Here is a 23,299-nt window from a genome sequence, read left to right as displayed (position 1 = left end):
CAGTCCATCACCACAGTAGCACACTGGGTCAGGTGGCCTTACAGGGAGTTATCCATCTCCAAGTTAACTAAAGTCTGTCTCTCTTTGCCTTATCTACAAGGGATCACCTCCCTTGCTTAAACAAAATACAGTCAGCCCTGATACCTTCCAGGACCAGAGCCCCTTGCCTCACAACACCTCCCCAGGACAATAAACTGTTGTGTCTGTGTTCTCTACACAACTTCAAGGATATGAGGAGACCACAGGGGCAGTCGGGCAAGGGAACCCCCAGAAATTTATTCCATGGTGTGCACAGTCAATCCCTGTGGGTCCATCAAGTCCATGCCAGGATCAGTCCCCACCTTCCAGCCCAGCCTTCTCAGGTGCAGCATTGCCTCTCATCCCTGGGAGGGACACAGGCTGCTAGAAGTGGGGCGAGGCCAGGTATGCCCCCAAGAGGGAACTCTGGCGCAGGGCCGTTCCCATGGCAATGTTGATGGGGGTGCTGAAGAGCCAACACTGGTGCTGTGAGCGAGTAGCATTGTGACCTGGTGCACGGAGGGAGAGGGGGGTCGCAATCCTACTCATTTAATTTTGGCCCCCCTGTCCTCCCGTCACAATGGAGGGCTGGCAGAACCAAACCTAACTGGGCAATGGGGCGGCCAGCGCTGCTGCTACTCGCCAGTGTCCGTGGTATACACAGCACACAAGCGCGTACTGCTGTGGCTGCCACTGCCATCAGGCTCCTAATAACCCTGCATTTACTATGGACACATTAATGTAAAAGGCCTATCTACATATTACTACACCGTTAGCTTTGGCAATATAAGACAGGAAAGCCCACTAGAGAGCTCCTCTATGTACTACAACTATGTATTTAAAAGGGATACTGCCTATGTATTTAAAAGCCAGTCCATGGAGGAAAGGCCCTCCACCTTCCTGAACACTAACAGCACACATATACACATCTTAAAATAGACTCATTTGCCACCACACAGTAACCACCTCTTGGCCTCCTCCCATTCCACACCCTGAATACAGCATCATGGAAGCCCAACCACATTTGCCACCTGCAAACTGCTAAGTCATCACATGTAACAAAGCTACCAGAACAGAAACACCTCTAAGTAAAGAGCCTACCATTTTTCTTTTCTCTTCCCAGTCCTAACAAGGAGTGAAACACTAGAGAAGCCATTATATTCATCAGCTTAGCAAGTACCGGGAAAATTTTACAAACATTTAAAAACTCTTATCACCTTTTTTTTTTTTAAACCATGAACAACAGCTTTTCACCTCTTTTAGTATGTGTAATCATACAGGATTCTTTTGGGATGACAAAAATAAGTTAGCTCCCTCAGATATGGTTAGCTTTTGCATTGCTAATGGAGGCATCTGATATAGAGCAACTCCATATTTTTTAAATGACTGACACATATCACATAATGACAAAGGCATAGATAGCAACAAGCCACAAATTCTTCTCACCCAGAAAAGTTTATATGGAACTCATCACCAGGCTTCAAATGAGAAATAAGACAGGCCTCCATCAATGTTTATATATTTACAATGCTTAATGTACCTTGGGAGCAAGGACAGAGAATGTTTGTCATGCCAAAATAACAGTGCCAGAACTTGCTTTTTGGAACATTTCATCCCTTAAAGGGAAGGCTTGTTTGCCAAGACAGATTTTTCTCCAAGCTCTCACAGTTCTAATACAAAGCTGTGCCAGCAAAGCAATAATCTGTTACTGTACAATATCCACCAGGACTTAAAGCCCTGACACAAAACTATCAAACTTCACAGAGGCATTTCAAATAGCAACTTGGCCACAGGCCAACTTATCTTTCTCAAGGAGTATAAGGCAAGTGGCGAGTGGACCTGTAACCACTGTGGGAAGGTCTGCCGCTAGCGCATTGGGCTCTTCTCCCACATTACTGCCAAGCACCATTGACTGACTGACTTCACCATGTTTCCTTTCACCTGTCAAGATGTTGGATGGCCATATGATAGGACAAGTGATCTCATCTGTTTTAGGACCAAAGCCATAATGAATATTCCTCTTACCTTCAAAGGAGAAATGTGTGATTGCAGGACATATCCGTGGACATTTTCTATCTGAGATAAGTTCTTTTCTGACACATGAACAAGTTCCGGACCTCTCACTTCATGGGTTAAACGAGGTAAAGTATGATCATGCAGAGCATCCTCATCTTGATAGCGATACTTCTAGGGAAAAAAAAGAATAATAAGCAGCTGTGAGAACCATAGACACATATTAATATTAATATACCTCATTAGTCAGCATTAGTTTCGAACTCCCCTCCCCCCATCAGTAACCCAGGAGAAGCAACCTGTTTCCAAGCAATTCATTGAAAAAGAGGCAGGGTTGGCAGTAGACTGCATTGATGCACTAGACTTTTACCTTCAGAGATTTTGGTTGAAATCCCATGAGGGGGTACAAGGGAAAAAGGAACACATTGCATTTATCCTAGTCGACATTGGTCCGCATCCCAAAACCCTCATAATAATAATACATTACAATTCTACAATATTTTCCATCAGAATATCTGAAAATGCTTTAGAAACATGAGTTAGGCTCACCGCTAGGTGATGGAGAACTATTCCCCATATTACAGATGAGGAAAACATGGTACAGACGGTTTAAGTGACTTCTCTGAAGTTACACAACCAGGAATGGAATTCTGGTCTCTTCACTGCTACTCCTGTGCTGTAACCACAAGGCCATCCTTCCACTGTAAAGTTTGGCTGGACAATTTGGCACTACTTTTTTAAAAAAATACTTGGAGCTTAAGGGAAATCTACAGGGCTTCTTGAAGTCTTTGGCACAAAGTGGAGGGATGTGGTGCTATTATGAATTTTTGCTTTCAGCTAAGAACTCAGTATTTCTGTAAATGTGCAAAACCAAATTTAAAAATATATAAGTACTTGGACCTACTGGCCTTCTCACAAAATTAGATGTTAGAACAAAAAAATGAAGCATGTCATAATTCACAAGAGTTCCAGTATCAGAGGAAGATCTTGATGAAAACCCATTGTATTCATTTCCCATTTGGAATTCAGGCCTCACTTTTATTTTAAATTGTGAATACGGTAGTGAAGCTGTGTCAATTTATGAAGACATTACAAATCACATGTGATGAACACGTCCACCCCCCCCACCCCACAATCCACTGAAAGGTGAGTTCAGGTGTGTGCTGCAGTCTATATGCTGTTCCAAAGGAACTATTTCCAGTTTACAAACTCTCATTCTGGCATAAGGGAAGCACTCAGCATACACCGATTGTTTACAAAATACACAGCTGGCAAGAATCGATCTGTGTTCTCTCTATGAGGTATATCTGCACCACTTCACATACATCTTCCCATATACCACACTTATAGAACGTACACGGTAACTGGCAAGGACAAATCCACATTAACTCCAAGATGGTCTCTCTTTTAAGGGAGGTCCCCCCACTGCCCAGCTTGAGAAATGTCATCATCAGATAGGTGCTCAGACACTACAGCAATGGGTATCATAAGAGTAGAGACAGATCAGGCACAGCATGCTTATTGGAACCCAGGAACTCTCAGACTAGACTGAAGTTTTGTCATAATTTATTGCTCTAAAACAACATTGTAGCTAGAGCTGATTTTTTTAAAATAATTTTCCACTCAAAGTATGGTTTTTAATCAAAATGTTACGTGGGGAAAACCTGTTGATTCAGTCCACATTTTTCCAATTGTTCAGTTAGTGGAAAATCAAAATTTTCAATTTGTTTCAGAAAACTGAATTGTTCCATTTTGATCAGAGGTGTCAACATTTTCCATTTAGACATTTCCAATTTGAAACTTTATTTCACAAAAGTTTTCCATAGTCTAACTTTTTGTTCCTTCTTTAGAACAGAAAGGGATTTTTGAAGTGTCAAAATTTTTAGTGAAAAAAACACCTTTCTTTGAACAGCTGGCACTAGGTGTGTTGCACTCAAACATGTCAACTAAAGGTGGGAATGGTCAGCAGAAACCTGTATTCGATAATCATGCTGGCTACTGCAATGTAGCTGAAAAACAAACAAAAAACCTGGTCCTTGGCAGCATAGGTAGCATGATCTTGGAGTTAGTAGACCAGAGATCTTTTCCTGCCTCTGTTACTGACTCACTTCATGATCTTGGGAAAGTCTCTTCTCCACCATGAAGTGGAGAGGTTATTTACCATCCTTTATAAAGTGCTCTTCATCCATAGATCTTGGAGCACTAAGTAAAACATAATAGTAGCACTTATTAGTAACTTATTCTGAATACTTATGTGGAGCTCACACAACTTCTTAGCAATACACTCCCTCAGTAGTATAGAAAATCTTCACAATTTTAGTCAGCTTCAGCAGAGAAGTTGTTCTAATTCCATGATTTTAGATACTGCATTACTTAACAGGAACACCCGGTTGATTGTTGTAAATTTTACAAACTAAGCACTCAGTCTAACTAATGTTAGCACTCAGTCTAACATTAAAACCCCATACCACAAATCAAATGTAAATCTCTACTAATTTAGGATTTCAGTGGAAATGGATGGCTTTCTTGTAGGAACAAAAAACACCCCTAAGTGAAATTAGCTAAAGTTGCTATTTCATTAGCTATTTCATTTATTTATATTTTTTATATTATCTTAGTCTGTTATTAAAGATTCATCTCTAACTTTAAAAAACGTAGTCCTCCTATAAAGTAAAATTAGACCTAGTAACAGGGGTCTGGACTCCATCATCTTGCCCTGAGCTGATGGGGCCAATTTAATTCTTACCCCATCCAGCCAGATCAGACAATTACCCGCAATCAGCTTCTCCTGAGCCCAGGGGCACACACAAAGGGGGGCAAGCAGGGGGACAGGCCACCCCAAAAATCTCCATATGTCCCTGCAGCCTGGGGAGAGAGGAAGCAGCAGGGTAGCTGGCTGACCTCCTCCTCTTCCCCCCACCCCTACAGTTGCAGCCTGCTGCTGGAGTCCCATGCATTGCCTCTGCCTCTGCCTCCACCCCAACTCACCTCAGCCAGCAGTCTGCAAAGCAGGCAGCAGCACTGGGACTCCGGCAACAGGGAAGTAGAAGCAGCAGCTGTAGGAGTGGAGGGAGGAACCACCCTTCTGTTTCCTCTCTCCCTGGGCAGCAGAGACATGGACAGTGCCGCTGCCAGGGGAGCCACTGCCTCCTCCCTGCTGGGTTTCCTCACCAGAGGCATCCCAAGAAATCTGGGGGAAAGGTGTCACACGAATCTCTCTTTTTTGTGTGTTTAATGTGCCCCTCCAAAAACATTCCAGTTTAAATTCCTGTGCCTGCCTCTGCCTGGGCCGTTAATTAGCATGTAAGTGATCAGAGTGCAGGCTCACCTCCTGACTCCTTACACTTGGTCACAGACCTAAACAAAATACTAAGAATAAGAGAGGAAAACAGATGTAGGGTAAAACTTTCAAAAGCGACTAATTGACTTAAGCTCCTCAGTCCCATTTTCTAAAGTGAATTAAGAGCCTAAGTCTCTCAGGTGCTTTTGAAAATGTCACCCTGTAACTGCATATAAACCATTAGCATGCAGCGAATCTGCATATATAATCTCCACGAATTAGTAAGCAAATATACAGTACACTTCTGTACCTTCCTTTTCCTTCTGCCCTCCCCACAAGCCTTGCCCCTTTCAAATTCTTCCCAAAGTGCTGTAACTAGAACATTCCTCGTGTGGCTAGTTCACTCCCATTTTGGGCCTGCCTCACTGCAACCGCATGAGAGCCAAGAAAGAGCTGGGAACATGCTGAGCCTGGGCTCTTCACGTGAACGGCTTTTTACTTCTGGCTCCAGGCCTAAACACTGCATCATGAGGGCAAGCCAGGGATAAAGGAGGGTTTCCAGGAAAGTAGTGGAGCAGCTGAGATGCCAGGGAACACCAAGCAATAGTTCTGACTCACTTCCCCGTAGTAAGAGACCCTCATTCATCTCTAGCATTGTACGTTGAAGTGGGCCTGCAAACTTCCTTGGAAAACAACTAATTCCTTGGAAACTGGTCTTTTCTCCAAGGGTTAATTCAAATTTCTGGAAAGAAAACAAATGCATAGAAATGCTGACAAAAGAACAGGTGGATGGTTTATGATAATTAAATTACAAATCAGTGCCTGCTGCTCACAGGGTATTGTATGCTGCGAGCTAGCATCAGATATTTAAAAGCCCATGTAATTACCTATAATGGAGGAGTGCAGTGTGCTGCTGTGAATTTAATGTGAACTTGCTCTTTTTAATAACTAATCATTCCTGTTACAATGTGAGATTATTGCTACAAAATGGCACCACCATCTCACTTTACTACAGCAGGGAAGTTTTTTTGTTTTGTTTTGAAGTTCTGTTTGCAGGGGGATTGTTGGCTGAAAAGAAGGCAGGAGCTGAACGCAGCACAGAGTATTGGTCAAAATCTTGCAGTTGGATACATGCCAGGTCTGATGCAAAAAGGAGAAAGACACGGACACATCCACTTGACAACAAGTTACTTTCTTTTTGGAAATACTGTAATTTTCATATTCTACTCTTTGAACTTACATTACCCTGACAGTCTGGTAAGGAATAGAGCTGTGAGAATTTTGTGTGTTAATGGAAAAAGCATTTGTTGCAAAATTTTCACAGATTAGAAAATGATTTTACCTTTTTTGGATTTGGAAAAAAATCTAAAAAAATATTTTATTTTGGGTCAGTTCAGCATTAAATATGGTTCTGAGCTACCATGGTGACTCACGGGAATTGTTGTTAGAATGCATTGTGCTCCCATTCTTCACTGTCCAGGGCTCAATCACTGGGCTGCCTCTCCCCTCTGTCTGAAACAATAGGGTATATCATACAAGTCACACAGACACAATGTACCATGGGAGCTGTAGCCAGACAGGAACTCAAATTACAACTCCCATGAGTATCTGAGTGGGACTCCTATTAATGTAGAATAAAGCCAAAACTAAAACATTTCAATCTGGGAATGTCAAAACGAAACATTTCTCAAATCAGAATTTTTCAGAACTTTCATCTGATGTTTCGAGAGATGTTTTCAACTGGAATGAAAAGACCTTTTGAAACATCACAATTTCATGCAGGAATTTCATGTAGAATGGAAATCAAGTAAAGAATAAGATTTCTCAGCTATATTAAACTCCCATACAGTAATCACAGCTGATGAACTTTTAAGAGAAAGAGAAAAGTATCAAGCATAGCACAGAAAAACACCTGACTATATTAGCAAGTGGTAAACACACACGTCAGTGCTTCCTATCATGCAGTTCCCTCTTTGGGCAGCATGACTTGCTAAGGCCAGAAGAATGGCTATGTATGCTACTTGCTTTAGTCAGAGACTAGCATTTAATCTAATGCTAGTTACCAATCAACTAACTGCCATGGGAAACAACTAAAGATGCAAGCAAATTTACTGAATGTACAATTCAATAGAATTACTTATTTAGAGTTAAAAACACTTTTGCCTTGTCAAAAATAACCCAAAATGACTTAGGCAAATGCTAAAATGAATAGTTTGTGGTGGCATAACACTAGAGTGGGGGCAAATCATGTAAAATGCGTTCTATGAATATTCATTTGAGTTTTTAAATGAATTCCTTAGGGCCATGCTTGCCCTTCTTTTCGTTCACTTTTTGTGTGCAAAAACCTACTGAGTTTTATTGGCACAATTGTTCACCGGCAATTAATTTCAGTGTTACATGTGAGCATAGTGAGAAACCAAACTTCACATTTGCACACACAAGTATTTGAATTGGAAGTTTGTTCACTCATCCAATCAGAAAACAGAAATAATGTCATGTTACTCCTCCAACCAACTGCAACTGAGCAACACAGTTTAACTCTGAATATTTGCAAATTTATGAAGAAACAAAAAAAATTAAATAAACTGGAAGAAATCATATCTGCTTGCCAAAAATGTAGGAGCAGGCTAAGAAGCTGAAATCATTGAATAATTACATCTATTGTGAATAGAAGTGGTCAGGAACTTTGACACAATATTTTTGTTGGAAAATGTTTTGTCTTTCTGTGGGAAAGGGTACGTTTCAATGAAAATTTCCTCAAGTTCAGGATAGAATGAAATTTATGAGTGAAAAAATTAGGCTCAAAGAAATTCAGCAGCTTGCCCAAAGTCACATGTGGAATCAATTAACAACCTAGGAGGCTAATTCCTTATCTGCTGTTCTAACCACTATTGACCACAGTGAAATGCACAATGGAATGAAATGAAGTATATAATTAGTTTCTAGTGAATGCTCTTAATTTTCTGTTAGTTTTTTGACCAGGGTTCCAAAAGACAGTAAACTGAGCAGGGATTATTTTTCCCATATGCCAGTTCAGTACATAGCACAATGTAAGTATCTCTGTATAAATTATAACGAGTAACAATGTTCCTTTTGGGGAGTGAGAACTAGAGATACTGGTTCCTAGTTAAATTCAGAAAATTCTTGTCCTCCACAATCTGTTAGAGCCAGACTCTTTTGAAGAAGGGAACCCTATTATGACATTAAACAGCAGCATGTGCAGTTTTTCTATACAATGCAGCAAGGCAAATTTGTTCAGGAGAAGAAACACCTTTGGCTTGGTGTGTTTGTTTTTGACATTAAAACAGTAAGGCAGTTTTAGGAACATCATGTCCATGTAATAAAAAGAAAATAAAAACTGAACAAACAAAAATACCCCATAGTTTTATAGCATATTCCCCATCTGCTTCTTGAGCCTCAAACCAATTTTATTTTGCACTGTGAAGGGCAGGATGATAAAATACAGTTTTTAAATTGCCATTAACCTAACTATTATTGTATGCATTGTATATTATTATATGCTGTAGCCATATTGGTCTCAGGACATTGGAAAGACAAGGTATATGAGGTAGTATCTTTTATTGGACTAGTTTCTGTTGGTGAGAGAGAGAGAGAGAGAGAAGTTTTTATGTTTACACAGAGCTCTTCTTCAGGTCTGGGAAAGGTACTCAAAGTATCACAATTAAAAACAAGGTTCTTTGGTATAAGTAGTTAACACATTTCAAGGTATGCAGTGTTCCCCGACCTGAAGAAGAGCTCTGTGTATCTCGAAAGCTTGTCTTTCTCACCAACAGAAGTTGGGCCAATACAAAGTTCTACTTCATCCACCTTGTTTCTCTAGTTAAGGACACTTTCCTTTATACTATGTGGCTGCAATTACACAGTTAGGTCACAAGATGGCACAAAAACCACCAAATTAAAAGATGCTCACATCCAAACCATTATATGAAAAGCATCTGGGGGGGAAAATAAGTAGCTTTGAAAGGTCATAAAACTTCAGTTGATTTTTATTGTAAAGAATCCTGAGAGATGTACTCACAGAATTTTAATTTATTTATGTATGACGATATGGCAGTATTCTTAATAACAGCATTTACAGGAGTCATATTCAAAGCTTGCAGCTGGAGAAACTGTAACTATTTGTACAAGTACCAAGTATTATGAATGAGTAGGAACCTATTGATTTTTCAGGGGTTACTACATTCAAACGCTATATATCAGCAGACCTGAGAATAACTCTGAATCCTGCATTCCTCATGGAATTCTAAATCCTAATTAAAACTGTCTGCCTGCAAATATGTACCAGGAAGCATTTGGCTCCACATGCTGCATCACATTTTGGACCCATTAACTGCCTCTATTCAGCCCTCTGGAGGTTGCTACTTACCATTCAATAATTTAAAGTAGGTTTTTGGTTTTGGACTTCAAGCATCAACATAACAAGAGAGGGGATTTGAAAGGGTGGCTTTTGTTGGCATGAAGCAGTGAATGTTGTTATTGATTATAAAAATCAATATTTTTAAATGTCCAATAATATTAATGATTGCTTATCTACATTATTACCAAACCCAAGCATTCAAAATCATGAGTCAGGCCTTACACCATAAGACTGACTTGAAAGTAAGAAGATTATAAAGAGAGTTATCTTTAATGGTATATTAAATTCAAAACTATAGTTTCCCCAATTTGACAATGGTAAGGACTTACCATTAATTTGTTCTTCATATTTACACACAAGACATATGCACTAAGTAGATAGTGTATAATCTAGCCCAGGTTTCAGGCAGCATAAGATACACCTGATCCTCTGTGTTCTAATGAACTGAAAAGTAACTTTCCACTCCCCACATTCTTGGCCACAACATTTAATAGATTTAAAACAAAAAAATCCAAAATAAAACACAAGACACACAAGAACCTCCCCACCTACTGTCCAAGGCTGTGGCGCTTCTTTCACAGTCACCCAGCTGCACCAAGGAAATGAAAGGGGGGAGGGACAGATTTTCCAGATACTTGGAATAGTGACTTTATTGTAGGCTCTGAAGCTTAATTCTGTACCTTTCCAGCCCCCTTCTCAAGTTATGTCAGCAGATTATACACGTCCTGTTGGTTAACTGACAGGTTAATAAGGGTCACCTCCAATCAAACTCAACTCCTATCTGAGTTTAGCCCTGCAGTACATACAGTAGTAGTGGGTTTTATTTCTGGCAACCCTGCAGGGTGTTGTAAATGCTATGTACTGACGAAACTGAGAATAGCCCTGAAATCCTCAAGCAGAGGGGAGGCAGGATATCAAGGACAGGAGACAGGGTGGATATAAGAGCAGAGGCGGTCAGAGATTGGAGCCACAGGTGCAGAACCACCACAGTATATTCCCCCCCAAAACTAATAATTGAAGGAGCAGCCTAGAGTCTATAATCCTCTGCTGTCAGCAAATAGCTGTGAAACCCTTACCAAAGTATGCAGCTCATATCCCGTTAGTGACTGGTCCCCATAAAGGATAACAGCCTACCACAGCTATTAGTTCAAGTGGTAGAGGTCTGTTGCTGTGGTTCTAAAGAACCCAACCCTGCTGATGACCCAAGTTGGGTGTCAATATGGTTCCACATAAGGGAATTTCTCTCTTTATTTCTGCGGTTTTATTTTTGATTAGGAAATTACATCCACAAAATATGTTAAAAGAATATTAAGATTATCAAGTCAAGTGCTCAAAAATTAGGAAACTAATTTTCCATGGCACCCCTGCCTCATTCAGTGCCCAGGATGCACAGTGTCGTGGGAGTTAAATCAGGACTGCTTAGCGAATGAGGCTTGTCTGTAGGATCCCTGCCTCTTTCGTTGCACAAGTTGGAAAGTGTGCAGTGAATGAGATAGGTGGTTGCGGGGGAAAGGCAGGTCTTGTAGTTTAGGCAGTTGAATGCTGGCCTAAAAAACTTGGATTTTATCCCTGCCTGTGCCACAGAGTTCCTGTGTGAAGCTGGGCACGTCATTTAAACTAAACTTTTCACAGGTTGTCACTAACTGTGTTCTCCTCATTTCCTAGATGCCTGACTTGAGACTGCAGGATCTGACTTGCAGTAGCGCTGAACTCTATCAGCTGCAGCTGAAGTCAATGGGAGCTGTACTTTGAACATATAAAGTGCTATATAAGGCTGAGTACTCTAAAAATCAGGCCTTAAGTGTTTCAAGTTGAGCAGCCAAACTTCATGGACATTTTTTACCTTAATCTAGCTATGCCTCACTTCTCCATATGTAAGAGGGGGATGAAATTACCCCCTTATGTCCCAGAAGTTCTGTGAGTCTGCAAAGCAGTCAGATACTATAGTGAGGAGCACTACAGAAGAACCCAAGAGAAAGTTAATAATTTTGTATTCTGAGCAGGGTTTAAATAGTGTGCTTTAAATAAAGCAATGGGTCACTGAATGTGGAGAATAAAAAGAAATACGAACTAACCCCCCATTCACTGAATGAGCCTGTGTTCCTGTGGAAAAGATAGCAGAGATCATGTAATTAGATACTAGCATAATGCATACACACAAGGGGCCAAATTAAGGTTGACCAGGCTACCTTAATTCAGACCTTTTGAGTGCTTAACATAGCAACCTTAACATCTTAATCTAGTATTTTTAATAAAATGCATGCACATGCACACACAGTTAAATAGCACTCTTATTTGTTAAAACTCTGAAATTCAGTAATTATCCCTGTAACTTCTTCAATGTTTATGGAAGACTGGCATTCCGTAAATACTAATACAAGTCAGCTATTATATGCATAAATTAGAAAAATAATCTATCCATCGCCACTCTGATGAATCCAGACCATTATCTCTGAAGTTAACAAATTATTTTATGACAAAACCAATCTATGTCTCTGCTGGAAAAGTTATTACAGGTTCCAGATATGTACATTTTCCACTATTTATCAAACCCCTATCTCAAAGGCTATGAATTTTAACAGTCACCTTACAAAAAGAAGGAATTAATACATTTTAACATAATGCATGATAGACTGAGACACACATTGACTTCTCTGAGAATCATGGGTTTTTGGCACCCATCAAGCCCCAATTATCTGAAGCTTGGCACTCAAAAATAAAAGTTAGAAGAGGTTCCCAAAACTAGGGAGTACTTTTCAAAAATGTGGACCTTACCCTTTTGTGCCTGAGTTTACCATTCTGTGAAATGGAAGGGTGGCCTGCATCTTTACAAAATGGTATTAAATAAATCCTTGTTTAAAGCAGAGCTGCAACCAGTTGGCAAAATAGGTAGTCATTAGATGCCAGAACGCAGATAAACAGCAAGGCGGTTCAGGAACAAGGAACTATATGTCAGAGTCAGCCAATAAGTGCATCCCTATTTAAAAACAAGGTCCTTTATGGGAAAGTTGTTGCTTTGTGTGGGGAAGTGGAAGGGGGATTTGCACTGGTTCCATACCCCATTAGAGGAAATGAAAATCCAATTTATATTTTTTCACTCATAAAATAAGGAGCACCCTGATTTTAATAAGACAACTTGGCCTCTCAGGGTGAGATTCACAAGACACATAAATGCCTAATCACTATTTTGGTCACTCAAGTCCAACATGTAGACACTACGGGCATTCACAAAACCCCTATTCAGCTGCTGCCTAACCCTGTAGGTGTTTATGTCTCCAAAGCACCAGAGGCATCTAAATTCAAATGGCTGGGCATGCACACAGCTTTTTAAATCCTCACATTGCCCAGCAGCTTGGTGCTTATCTCACACCTAAGCCGTAATGGGATTTCGTGAAGTAGGTGCTCCCATATCTATCTTGTCCTCACGGTCAGACCCAGAAGTCATGTTCTGAGCACATCTAAATCCTCGGAAGCAGAGACTGAGACAGTAGTGGCGGCAACCTTAACTTTTAGCCCCGTGGTCAGAGCATGAACACAGGATGTGGGATACCAACATCCTCTCCTGCCTCTTGGGGAGCAGGGATTTGAACTTGGGTTTCAACTTCTGGGAGTTTGCCCTAACCACTAGGCTATGCAATACTCTCAGGCAACCTCTCCTGTTGAAGCTGTTCTGCTTGTATAAAGTAGTTAAATATTCATTGGGCCAAAGAGAAAGAAAGAATTACCCTATAGCCCAGTGGCTAATGCACTCATCTGTGAGGTGGGAGACTGTAACACTAATAGCATCCCAGCAAGGGGCTCACTGGTTCAGGTAATGAGTTTCAGGTTGCCTGACCAATTCAGGGTACCCCAACTCACTATGGTTATAATCTGTTTGTAATAGGGTTGGCACCTGCCTCTTGCGACTGCCCCCTCTTGTGGTCAGGGTGTGAGCCTGCTGTTTCTTAGTTCTCGGTTGGAACAAGTGGCACCCACTGTGACCCTTCCATGCCTAGGGTAGCCACCTGAAAATGCCAAGGTCAGGGCAGGCTGCAAAAGGAGAGCAGATTCTCCTAGCACTGGTGGGTGACACTGAAGTCAGACTTCCCAACCAGCCACAAACTGCTTCTGACTCCACACAGTAGTTATCAAGAAGCCAAAATAAAGATGTACACAGCCCCCTTCACTGCATTTCAGTCTCCGGCTCCCAATCAGCTACGAGGTCCAGTAAAGAGACCATTTATTTAAACTCTATGCTCTTTACCAAAATGGTTTCTCCTGACCCCAAAGGGTCAGCCACAGTACCAGATCAATACAAGTTTAGATCTTACCCAAAATACCACGCTGCCAGCCAATCCTTTAGTAAATAAAACTAAAGGTGTATTATAAAAAGAAAGAAACAAACTATAAGAGAAATGTTAAAGGATTAAAGCAATCAAATACATACAAATGGTTTGAAAGTCCATATATACCAGGTTTCTAGAAGAATTGTGGAGTTTGCAGGCTTTTATAGTCCCTCTGGTATACATCCAGTAGCTGGATGGGTCTCAGTCCTTTGTTTCACAGCTTCAGTAGATGAGTTAATCCAAAAATAGGTGATGACTGGAAGACAGACTAAAGACAAAATGGATCCCGGGCCTCTGTCTTTTATGTCCTCTGGACCTTGCCATGCTGCTTGTGGAATTTCACAGGAACCAAAGTGGAGTCCAGAGCCACATGAGCAAGTCCTGGCAACTCATCGGGTATATACCTGGCTTCTCCCCCTAGGCCCCTTGTACCTGTGAATTTCTTAATGGGCCACTAAACAGGCTATTGTTATAGCCATGCTGTTTGAGGTGTTACCCAGTTTGAAATTTGAAATACAGATATAGCAATCATATCCATAACTTCCATTACACACATAACACATGAACATAAACATCATCATCTTACTTAGCACATTATAGCCTTTCTAACAGTACCTGACATGGCATATCTCACATGATTTATTATGATTTTGACATACTGATGTCAAGCAATATAATAAATCCCCCCCCCACCCCCCAAATCCAGCCAGCGTGACACCCCCAATGCGAGATTGGTGTAGAAGGGAGTAATCAGAGCTCCTGAATACACCTCAAGGGCCCCTCAATCCAGCCAGCGTCACCATCACCACCACCCCCCCACGCAAAATTGATACAGAAAGGTGTTTTCCTAGACACTGCTGAATGCATCACAGGAACTTTTCATTTTTGCTTTTACATTAACACAGTTAACATGTTTCAAGGGTTTTACAAAGTATCAGGCACATGGTACATTTCTACAGTTTCTGGCATTAGCAACAAATTATAAGACAGCACTGTCCCTAATATTAAAAGCAAAATCATGTTTAGTTAAAACAGGCTTTTTCTTTGTAAGGTTTACTATGGAGGTAACAATGTTATTCAATTTTTTTACAAACAGTTGTAAGGGTTCAGTTAGCTCAATAGTGGGTTCTTGGTGCATAATCTATATGCTTGTCTTATGTGATTTTGCCAGGTGGGTCCTCCGTGCTAACAGCTATGGGTAGATCTTTCTCCCCCCTGTCAGGCAGGTAACTTGCACTACCACACACACTAGCTAGCTCACTAGTTTTCAAATTTTTAACTGTTATCCATTTCAAGACTGGACTTGGTTTTAAAGAGATATCAGAAATTCTCACTAGCATCTCATAAACAGGGTTCTGATAGTCTTCCATTGCCAATCTCTGACTCCACATAGCATCAGATGTACCCAAGTCCACTAAGAGACTACAAGATATATTCAAAGCATTGAGAGGTGAGAGTTTGCTTGCCACCCTGTTTTCTCAGAGATTAACTACACATCTGTCCTGCTGTGTAGCTCCAGCTGCCCAATCTTCCCTCTGAAACTGAGACACTATCTGTTCACTTACCGAGTTAGCAGCCTGGAGACAGTCATGTTCCAACATCATTGTCTCCCCACCATACTAATCAAGCACAGTCACTTGGTTACAGGGCCGTTTAAGCTTCCTAATAATTTCCACTCCATCTGGAACCTTTTCCAACTTATTCAAACTGGACCTTTCTAAAACAAAGTCAGTGAATCCATCCACATTTGAAAAACTTTGGCAGTTAGAAACTGAACCAAGTCTCTCAACATATACACTGTTGCTTGCCACAGGCAGTGACTCATCCTGAGCTAACTTAATCCATTCACTTTCACACCCTTCAGTTGCAGAAAACTGCTTGCAAGAGCTATCAGGAGGTTTTATTCCTTCAGGAGCATTTTTAGGCAACAATCCATTTTCCACAGAAATGTCCTTTCCCTCTTCAGCTAGAGGTTGCTCTAAAGAAACATCTTCCTGAGCCCTAACAGACTCTTTCTGGGTTTCAGTTAAATCCAGAACCACCTCTGAGACAACTGGCACATCCTCGGTCAGCTCTTTAGGCAGAAGACTGGAGACAAGCTCTCCCTCAGCAGATAAACTGCTATCCTTAACATTCAAACATTTTGAAATGTCCTCCCATTTGTCCCAGCCCACATGGCTGTTCCCAGACAAACTTCTGGAGATTGGGGTAGCTCCCTCCATGGGCAAGTCATTACCCACAACAGATACAGGCTTAGGAATATTTGCTTCCTGGGTTTTTGTTGAATCCAGAACCACCTCTGGCACAACTGACAAATCCTTCATCAGCATAAGCTGAGAGGTACTTTCTGCCTACTCCACAGACCGTACACTGGAGACCAACTCTTCCCCAGCAGATAAACTGCCGTTCTTACTAGACAAATACTTTGAACTTTCCTCCCCTTTGTCCCAGCCCACATGGCTGTTCACAGACAAACAATGGGAGAGTGAGATCACTTCCTTAACAGGCAAAGTGCCAACTCCAACAGACAAGCTGCTATTTTCCACAATTCCAAGGCAAGAGACACTCTCTTCCTTGTCACAGTACACCTGGCTAGACACAGACAACTTGGAGTCATGCACCCCCGCCTTTACGAACTTCCCTGTTGATTACAGGTAACCCAGACGATTTACATTCATACTCTTTTTGGGACTGGGTTATGACATTGATACTACTAACAACAGCTATATCATCATTCCCTATCAAAACATCTGCTGGGAGAAGCTCTCGAACTCCAATTACCATGTCACCTCTAAAAGCTTCCCACTCCAGGTGGATTTTTGCTAAGGGTACCTTTACCTTGTATTCAGAAAGTGCCACCAAACTCACACTCCTATCTGGCAAATTATCCTCCTCCTGGACTAATTCCTTTTTAACTAAGGTAATTTCTGAGGCGGAATCCCTCCATCCAGTACACACAATCCCACTGACCCTGGCACTCTTTATGAATTCCTCATTGCCCCTTCCTGTCTCTGCCCTCACATAGTTAGTGAGGCAACCCTCACTTCCCCCACCAGGGATTACAAAAGTGGTAGCATTAACACCTGCCATGTTTGTTTCCAGACACAAGGTGGCGGGGTCAACATTTATCTGGCCAGTCTCTGTACTTAAGGTGACAGCATTTGAATTGATTGTGGTCTGGGGGGTTACTGACCTTGGATTATTCCTGTCCCCAAAGTTTGGACAATTTGGCTTCATATGGCCAACGAGTCCACACAGGTAGCATGTACCAGGTTTTCCCCCTGGGTGAACTGTTTTACGTTCTGGGTTTGTATAAGATTTCCTAGCCAAGCTGGGGCTAGTCTTATTCCTGAACCCATCTTCACTTTTAACCTGCAACAAATAGGGGTTTTCCCTTGAGGCTTATGTCTCTCATGGTTCCTATTTTCCATGAAAGCATCCGCAATTCGTGCAGCTTCCAAAATGGTATCAAGGTTTTTATCAAGCACAGCTGCCCTGATATGCAAGGTGTGACCAAAACAATGGAAGCCCCATTAACATTCAAATCAGCAGGAGGATAGGAAAACCACAGGAAGGGAAGAACAGCATAATGTGATCCTGTCTCTTTAAACAAGATAATTGAACTCAGAGATATAAGCAGAGACAGAAAGCCATTTTGTCATCCATCATTGGACAGACACAAAAGTACAGAGCCTCTTGTATTGTAGAGAGTTATGCACTTTAGCCCAGTGTACTTTCCGAAAACCAAGGTTTGCTTTACGGTGTCTAAAGTTGGGTAAACAAAAGCCCCAGTCATTTTTGAACGAGTTAGCTTGTACCTCATATTGGACAAAACTTTTGTGCCCCAACTTGACTTCAGCCTTCTACACATGGACCTAATCTCAGATGGGTCTAAAGTTTCATCTCTCTTATGTTTCCTTTCTTGTTCAACTATACAGTACTTTGTTCCCTTTTATTGTAGTATGCAAAAAAGAAAAAAAAATCTGTCCATCCTTTCAGGCTGATTGGAACATACTTATATCTTGCAATAAGTCTAGCTTAGTTAAAGTTTAACAAGGACAATGTACTTTCATTCACTAAAGATCTTTGTAGCAGAGATACACACTGTAATACCTTCTCTAACCTTGTTCTACTTTCAGCTGAGGTAAATAAACTTCTTGTAAAGAGGACCATGAACAGTATTATAAAATGCAAATTCCTTCAGTTTTAAGAACAACCTTACAGGAAGGTTGTACAGAAACCTACCTGCTTAACAATGTCATGGTATACTTCCTGTTTTTCTTAATTATTAAAAATGAAGACAAAACAAAACTCATCCTGGGTAAAATCAGATTTAGGCCAGATCAGAAGGCAGTCATCCGACACTGTTCACTTTGAAATACAAACATTACGAAAAACTCTACAAACCCTTCCAGCAAATAATTTAGTAAAGGGATTGTAGTTTTAATTTTTTATTATTGTTTAGAAAGGTTTTTGCAGTTCAGTCATACAGCTGGACTAATTAGTTATATCACTAATTTTCAAAGACACACACACACACACACACACACACACACACACACACACACACACACACACAATGGGCCAAACCTTCAGCTGATATCAATCCAGCAGGGGATATAACCTAGTTTCTGTTTAAAAACTATTTGATTCTTCACTTTTCTTTCTTGCTTAATTCTAGGAAAAGTGTCAAATTGACAGTCTAAAGACCCGAGTCCTCTGATTATTTACAGAATGACGCAGTAACTATGCAAACTTCTCCATTTTCTCCTAACACATATTCCTAAACTTTGTTCTGTAAAAACCACCTCTATTTTGTGAGGGTAATTATTCTTCACACTCAGTCAGTCCTTAGCATCTCTGCAGAGAATGAAAACAAGGATGACAACTCAGACTGTGGTTTTGTGGAATAACTGCCCACTGGGAACTCAACTGAAAGCTGCAACCCGTTGGACAGACAATTATGCCTTTTGCTCACTGTTGACCTAAGGTAAATTTGAACCACTGATCTAAAAGTCAAAAGGTTCTATATGGCATTACCAGTTCCAAACCATCCATTCCCATTAAAGTCATTTTTGCCATTTATGGAACTTCAATACATGAGCATAATTCCCCAAAACATTGAATATGCTGTGAAGCATCTACAAATATCATATATGCTGCTTTTATTGTATTTGTCTACTTTCAATCTATTAGCTAAGCAAGTGGAGACAGTTTATCTCACAGGAGGAGCTTCTGTTTAATAGAGCCAAAGGTTATATATTTTATTCCAAGTGCTACATGATTACACCTTAGTGACAACTATTCTGCCTGTATGTGCATTCCCACAGTCTGTTACAAAGAGACATCTGTATTTTTAGAACATAGTGATTATCCAGGTGGTGCTAAGTTAGCCTGGTTCTTTACAATTCCTAAGACATAGAATAAATCATCTAATTTCCCTTGTAGAGTACAAACCATTAGGCTGAAAGCTGAACATACTGGTACTCAGTTCTCACAGTTGTCACTAATATTCTGTACCTAAACTTCCATGCCTTCATGCCTCTTTTTCAACATTACTTATTTATTAAAATTGTGGCCTTTTATAAAAGCATTCAACAATGATCACCAAAAGATTGCAGCAGGAAATGTGTCGCAGAGTCTCCTTTACAGCTAAATAATTGTTATGCAATGTAGTAAAGTTTTTTGAAAAATTTAGTGTGACATCTCACTTCTTTGATGACAGTTCGCGATTTTAAAAGTGAAATAGCTGTGAATCTGGTAACTTAACACATTCTCTTCTTGAGCTTCACAAGAAAAGTAGTGTTATACCTCCAATGCAAACATTTTTCCTCCAGTTTTTCTTCCTCTTTCAGGTCGTGAATCAGCAAGGAATAGTATATGAAATCAATTGAAGTCAATGGGACAACTCATAGGTTTAAAGTTATGCATGTTCTTAAGTCCCTTGGTGAATCAGGGCCTTCTAGTCAACAATATTTTAATTACTGCTTACCAAAATTCTGAAGCACTTTATTTACTGTACTAGTTGTGTGAAAATTTGCAATCCTCAAGTTTCCCAGTCCCCACTATCTTTTATTCATCTATGCTGCTAATGTGCAAGTGTTAATTTACACTATTAAAGCCAGATGTTTGCCTTTTCAAACCCCTATGCAAACATTTTAGGAGATCTCTGAATGCTATCAGGAAGGAAGTCTGAACATCTGTGCTTCAGAAATATATTGCCAGCTAGCCCTATATGTAAAAGTGACTAATCAAGTATTCTGGACTCATTTAAGGTACCTTGTTCTAGCTTTAACACACTTCATATTTCCTAGAAATGCCTTTACATAAAACAGTGACTGATCCTCTTCCCCACTGGGAACAAAATCCATGTAACGTATATTTACAGTCTGTGTCCACAGAACAGGGCACCCATTTTGCTTATCCCATAAGCATGAAGTTTCAGGAGATAACACCAAGTCAATTTTCAGACACACTTCTTGGTTTATTTGTTTTGAGAGGAGCTTCTTATTTTTTGAAATTTCATACCTGTAATCTGAGGAAAATGGGTATACTAGTCTTTAATATTCTTTAGAAAACATGAATCCTCAAGCAAGATTTTATCTAACAAATTAACACAGTATTTATATCTTGTAATGCATTAATGTAATTTATGGATGTATAATCCACCAGGATGTGTCACGTACCCACATCACATCCAAGAACTGGACTTGGAATTTGGATTACTTGCATACAGTTAGAAAATAGGTAGTCGGACACATTCCAACTGATTCTGTCTGAAAAGGCTGAAGAGCAAATGCTATTCCACCTGAGGTTTGCACTAACTTCTACCTATGTAGTTATATTGCTGCCACCCATAGTGGTATCAGACGGCATTATAAAATTATGTGGGAAAGTCTGCAATTTTGAAATTTGCTTTCATTTCAAATGAAACATATGGAATTTCTCACTAAATGAATTTTAAAAAAATAATTTCTTAGTAAAACATTTCAATTTCAACTTTTTAAGTTCTACTATAATAAAAGTAAAATAAATGCATAATTTCTGCACAAAAAACATCAAAAATCATTTACAAATGATCAAGACAAATAATTTTGATCTATTTTTTCCTCACTCAAAATAAAATCATGGCAAAATTGACACATTCCTACAAAATGCCTTGATTTCATTTAGAAGAGTTCCAGAGGGTAGCCGTGTTAAAGCTTATGCCTACTGAAATTAAAATTGTTAGTCTTTAAAGTGCTACAGAACTCAAGTTGTTTTTGATTTCATTGAATCAGCATTTTCCAGTGGAGAAGTGTTCCACTGTAAAATTTTCAACCAGCTCTAAAAGTTACATATATATGCCCGGCCTATACACATACCTTTTTTCTTCTCTTATTCTTTACGAGACCAAGTAGAAATGCTAGGAATTTCACTTAATTTTACAAAACTTTTCACTTAGATTAACTCTAATCCATTTATTTCAGCTGTTTGCATATTGAATACATCTTCCTTCCCCCCCAATTCCACCTACTTTTAATCAAACCAGATCTTCTTTAGGATTAGCAATCCTAGAAAAAGGTAATATGAATATTCAGTCAGAGGTTATTAGAGGAAAGGATAGTACAAATGGATCATCCTTTAAAATGCAGAGGATGGCAACAGCTGAACTATATAAAACTGGTATTGATCCACATAAGGTTTGCAATTTTGGAGTTTCTAGTTCAGGCATACAACAAACTCAATGTGAAACTCATTCAAAGCCAACAGCTGTTTAACAATTTCACATCAAAACCATGTGAAACAGTAAACTTCACATGATACTCACACAAGCCAGGTTCAGCTGACAATTCACAAAAGAGAGTTCTATTAATATTAATGACCCTATTAATAAACCTGGTTTTGAGTTTGTAATGAAAAAAGCAAGTGGGTTTCATGTGATTCTGTTTTCATCATAAATGTTTTGGACAGCTCTAATCTCTAGTCTGTTAAAGGTAAATTCCAGAGAACCACAGTGCAGTTTGTATAGTAGAATCTCTATTACTGTGTGTGGCTCACCTGGGTATTTCTTTTCATTTTACATACACAAATTATTTTAATACATCTTGTTTCAATATTCACTTAAAAAAGGAAGATGGCATTCTGAGATGTCCTAAGGAAACAGAACTGTGTGTGTTTGTGTGTGTTTTAAAATGGTAACCTTTAAAAGCCAAGAACAAAACTAAATTTTGTACAGATTTATCTACTGAATGTCCCACACAGCTTTGTTAATTCAACACAGAACCTAAGTTTCAACTAACCTTTAAAAATGTATTCTATGCCCTCTGAAAACCTTTTGGTACCCTTCTGGTTCACTGAAGGTGTCTCATCATAATGGATCATTCTTTTACATCAGCAATGGATTCCACAGATTACACCACTACCTCTGGTATTTGAGGGTACATTCTGGGATACCCTGTGCGGGGAAGGGTGTCAGAGATTGGGCTGCAGCGCAAGTTTGCACACATCTACACTTGCAGTTTTACAGCCCTGCAGCCAAAGCCCCACAAGTCTGAGTCAGCTGACGCAGTCTAGCCATGGGTGTTTTATTGCAGTGTAGACATAGCCCCAGGGGCCAAAAATTTAGCCAGGATACAAAACAGGATTCTATTCTATATACAGTGCTCATCATGGCAATATCTGAGCATGTTCCAGTAGCATGTTAAGCAACAGGACTATATATCGGTCACATGTTCGACTGGACATTTTTATGGACAAGAACATCCAGAATTTCAGTAGATAGTATTATGAACAAACAAAATTAAAAAAACTGAAGAGCTTTGGGAACAATATAAAGACTCACACGTTAAGGGATGAACCAACCTCTAATGCAGCGGTTCCCAACCTTTTTGGCTCGAGGACCATAGATATAATTGGTACAACCCTGAAGGGCCACCAGTCTCCACCAGCAGCCCTCTCCCCATCCCCCCACTTCAGCCAGACAGAAGGAGTTCAGCGAGGAGGCTGCCAAAAGTGGCTCTCTGGGGCTTTCAAAGTGGCCTGCCACTCCCCTCCCACTGGCTACTGAAAGGAGCTGCTGCCTATAGCCCCAGGTGGAGCGCATGGGACTATAGGACGCATGTAGTTTCCCTGCTGCAACAAGGAGGATGGGAGATCAGCATATTCACCAAGGGCAAGTCATGCTTGACCAACCTGATTGCCTTCTATGATGAGATGACTGCCTCTGTGGATGTGGAGAAAGTGATGGATGTGATATACCTTGACTTTAGAAAAGCTTTTGATAAGGTCTCCCACAGTATTCTT

General features: G+C 40.2%; 1 long non-coding RNA gene across 2 annotated transcripts in view; it reads right to left on the bottom strand.

The window, feature by feature from the left end:
- Positions 1 to 23,299, bottom strand: part of LOC137166978 (uncharacterized) — a 287,887-nt gene that overhangs the window by 137,659 nt on the left and 126,929 nt on the right. For both annotated transcript variants that reach the window (XR_010923904.1, XR_010923905.1), the window contains exon 2: positions 2,044 to 2,205. This is a non-coding gene — a long non-coding RNA (uncharacterized lncRNA). The remainder of the gene's footprint in view (positions 1 to 2,043; positions 2,206 to 23,299) is intronic.

The sequence above is a fragment of the Emydura macquarii genome, unplaced genomic scaffold, assembly GCF_026122565.2.
Source record: "Emydura macquarii macquarii isolate MOO-44397 ecotype Brisbane River unplaced genomic scaffold, CSIRO-AGI_Emac_v2 contig_318, whole genome shotgun sequence".
Classification (NCBI taxonomy): Eukaryota; Metazoa; Chordata; order Testudines; family Chelidae; genus Emydura; species Emydura macquarii.
The sequence above is the reverse complement of the archived record's forward strand: the minus strand, read 5'-3'. Positions and strand labels throughout refer to the sequence as shown.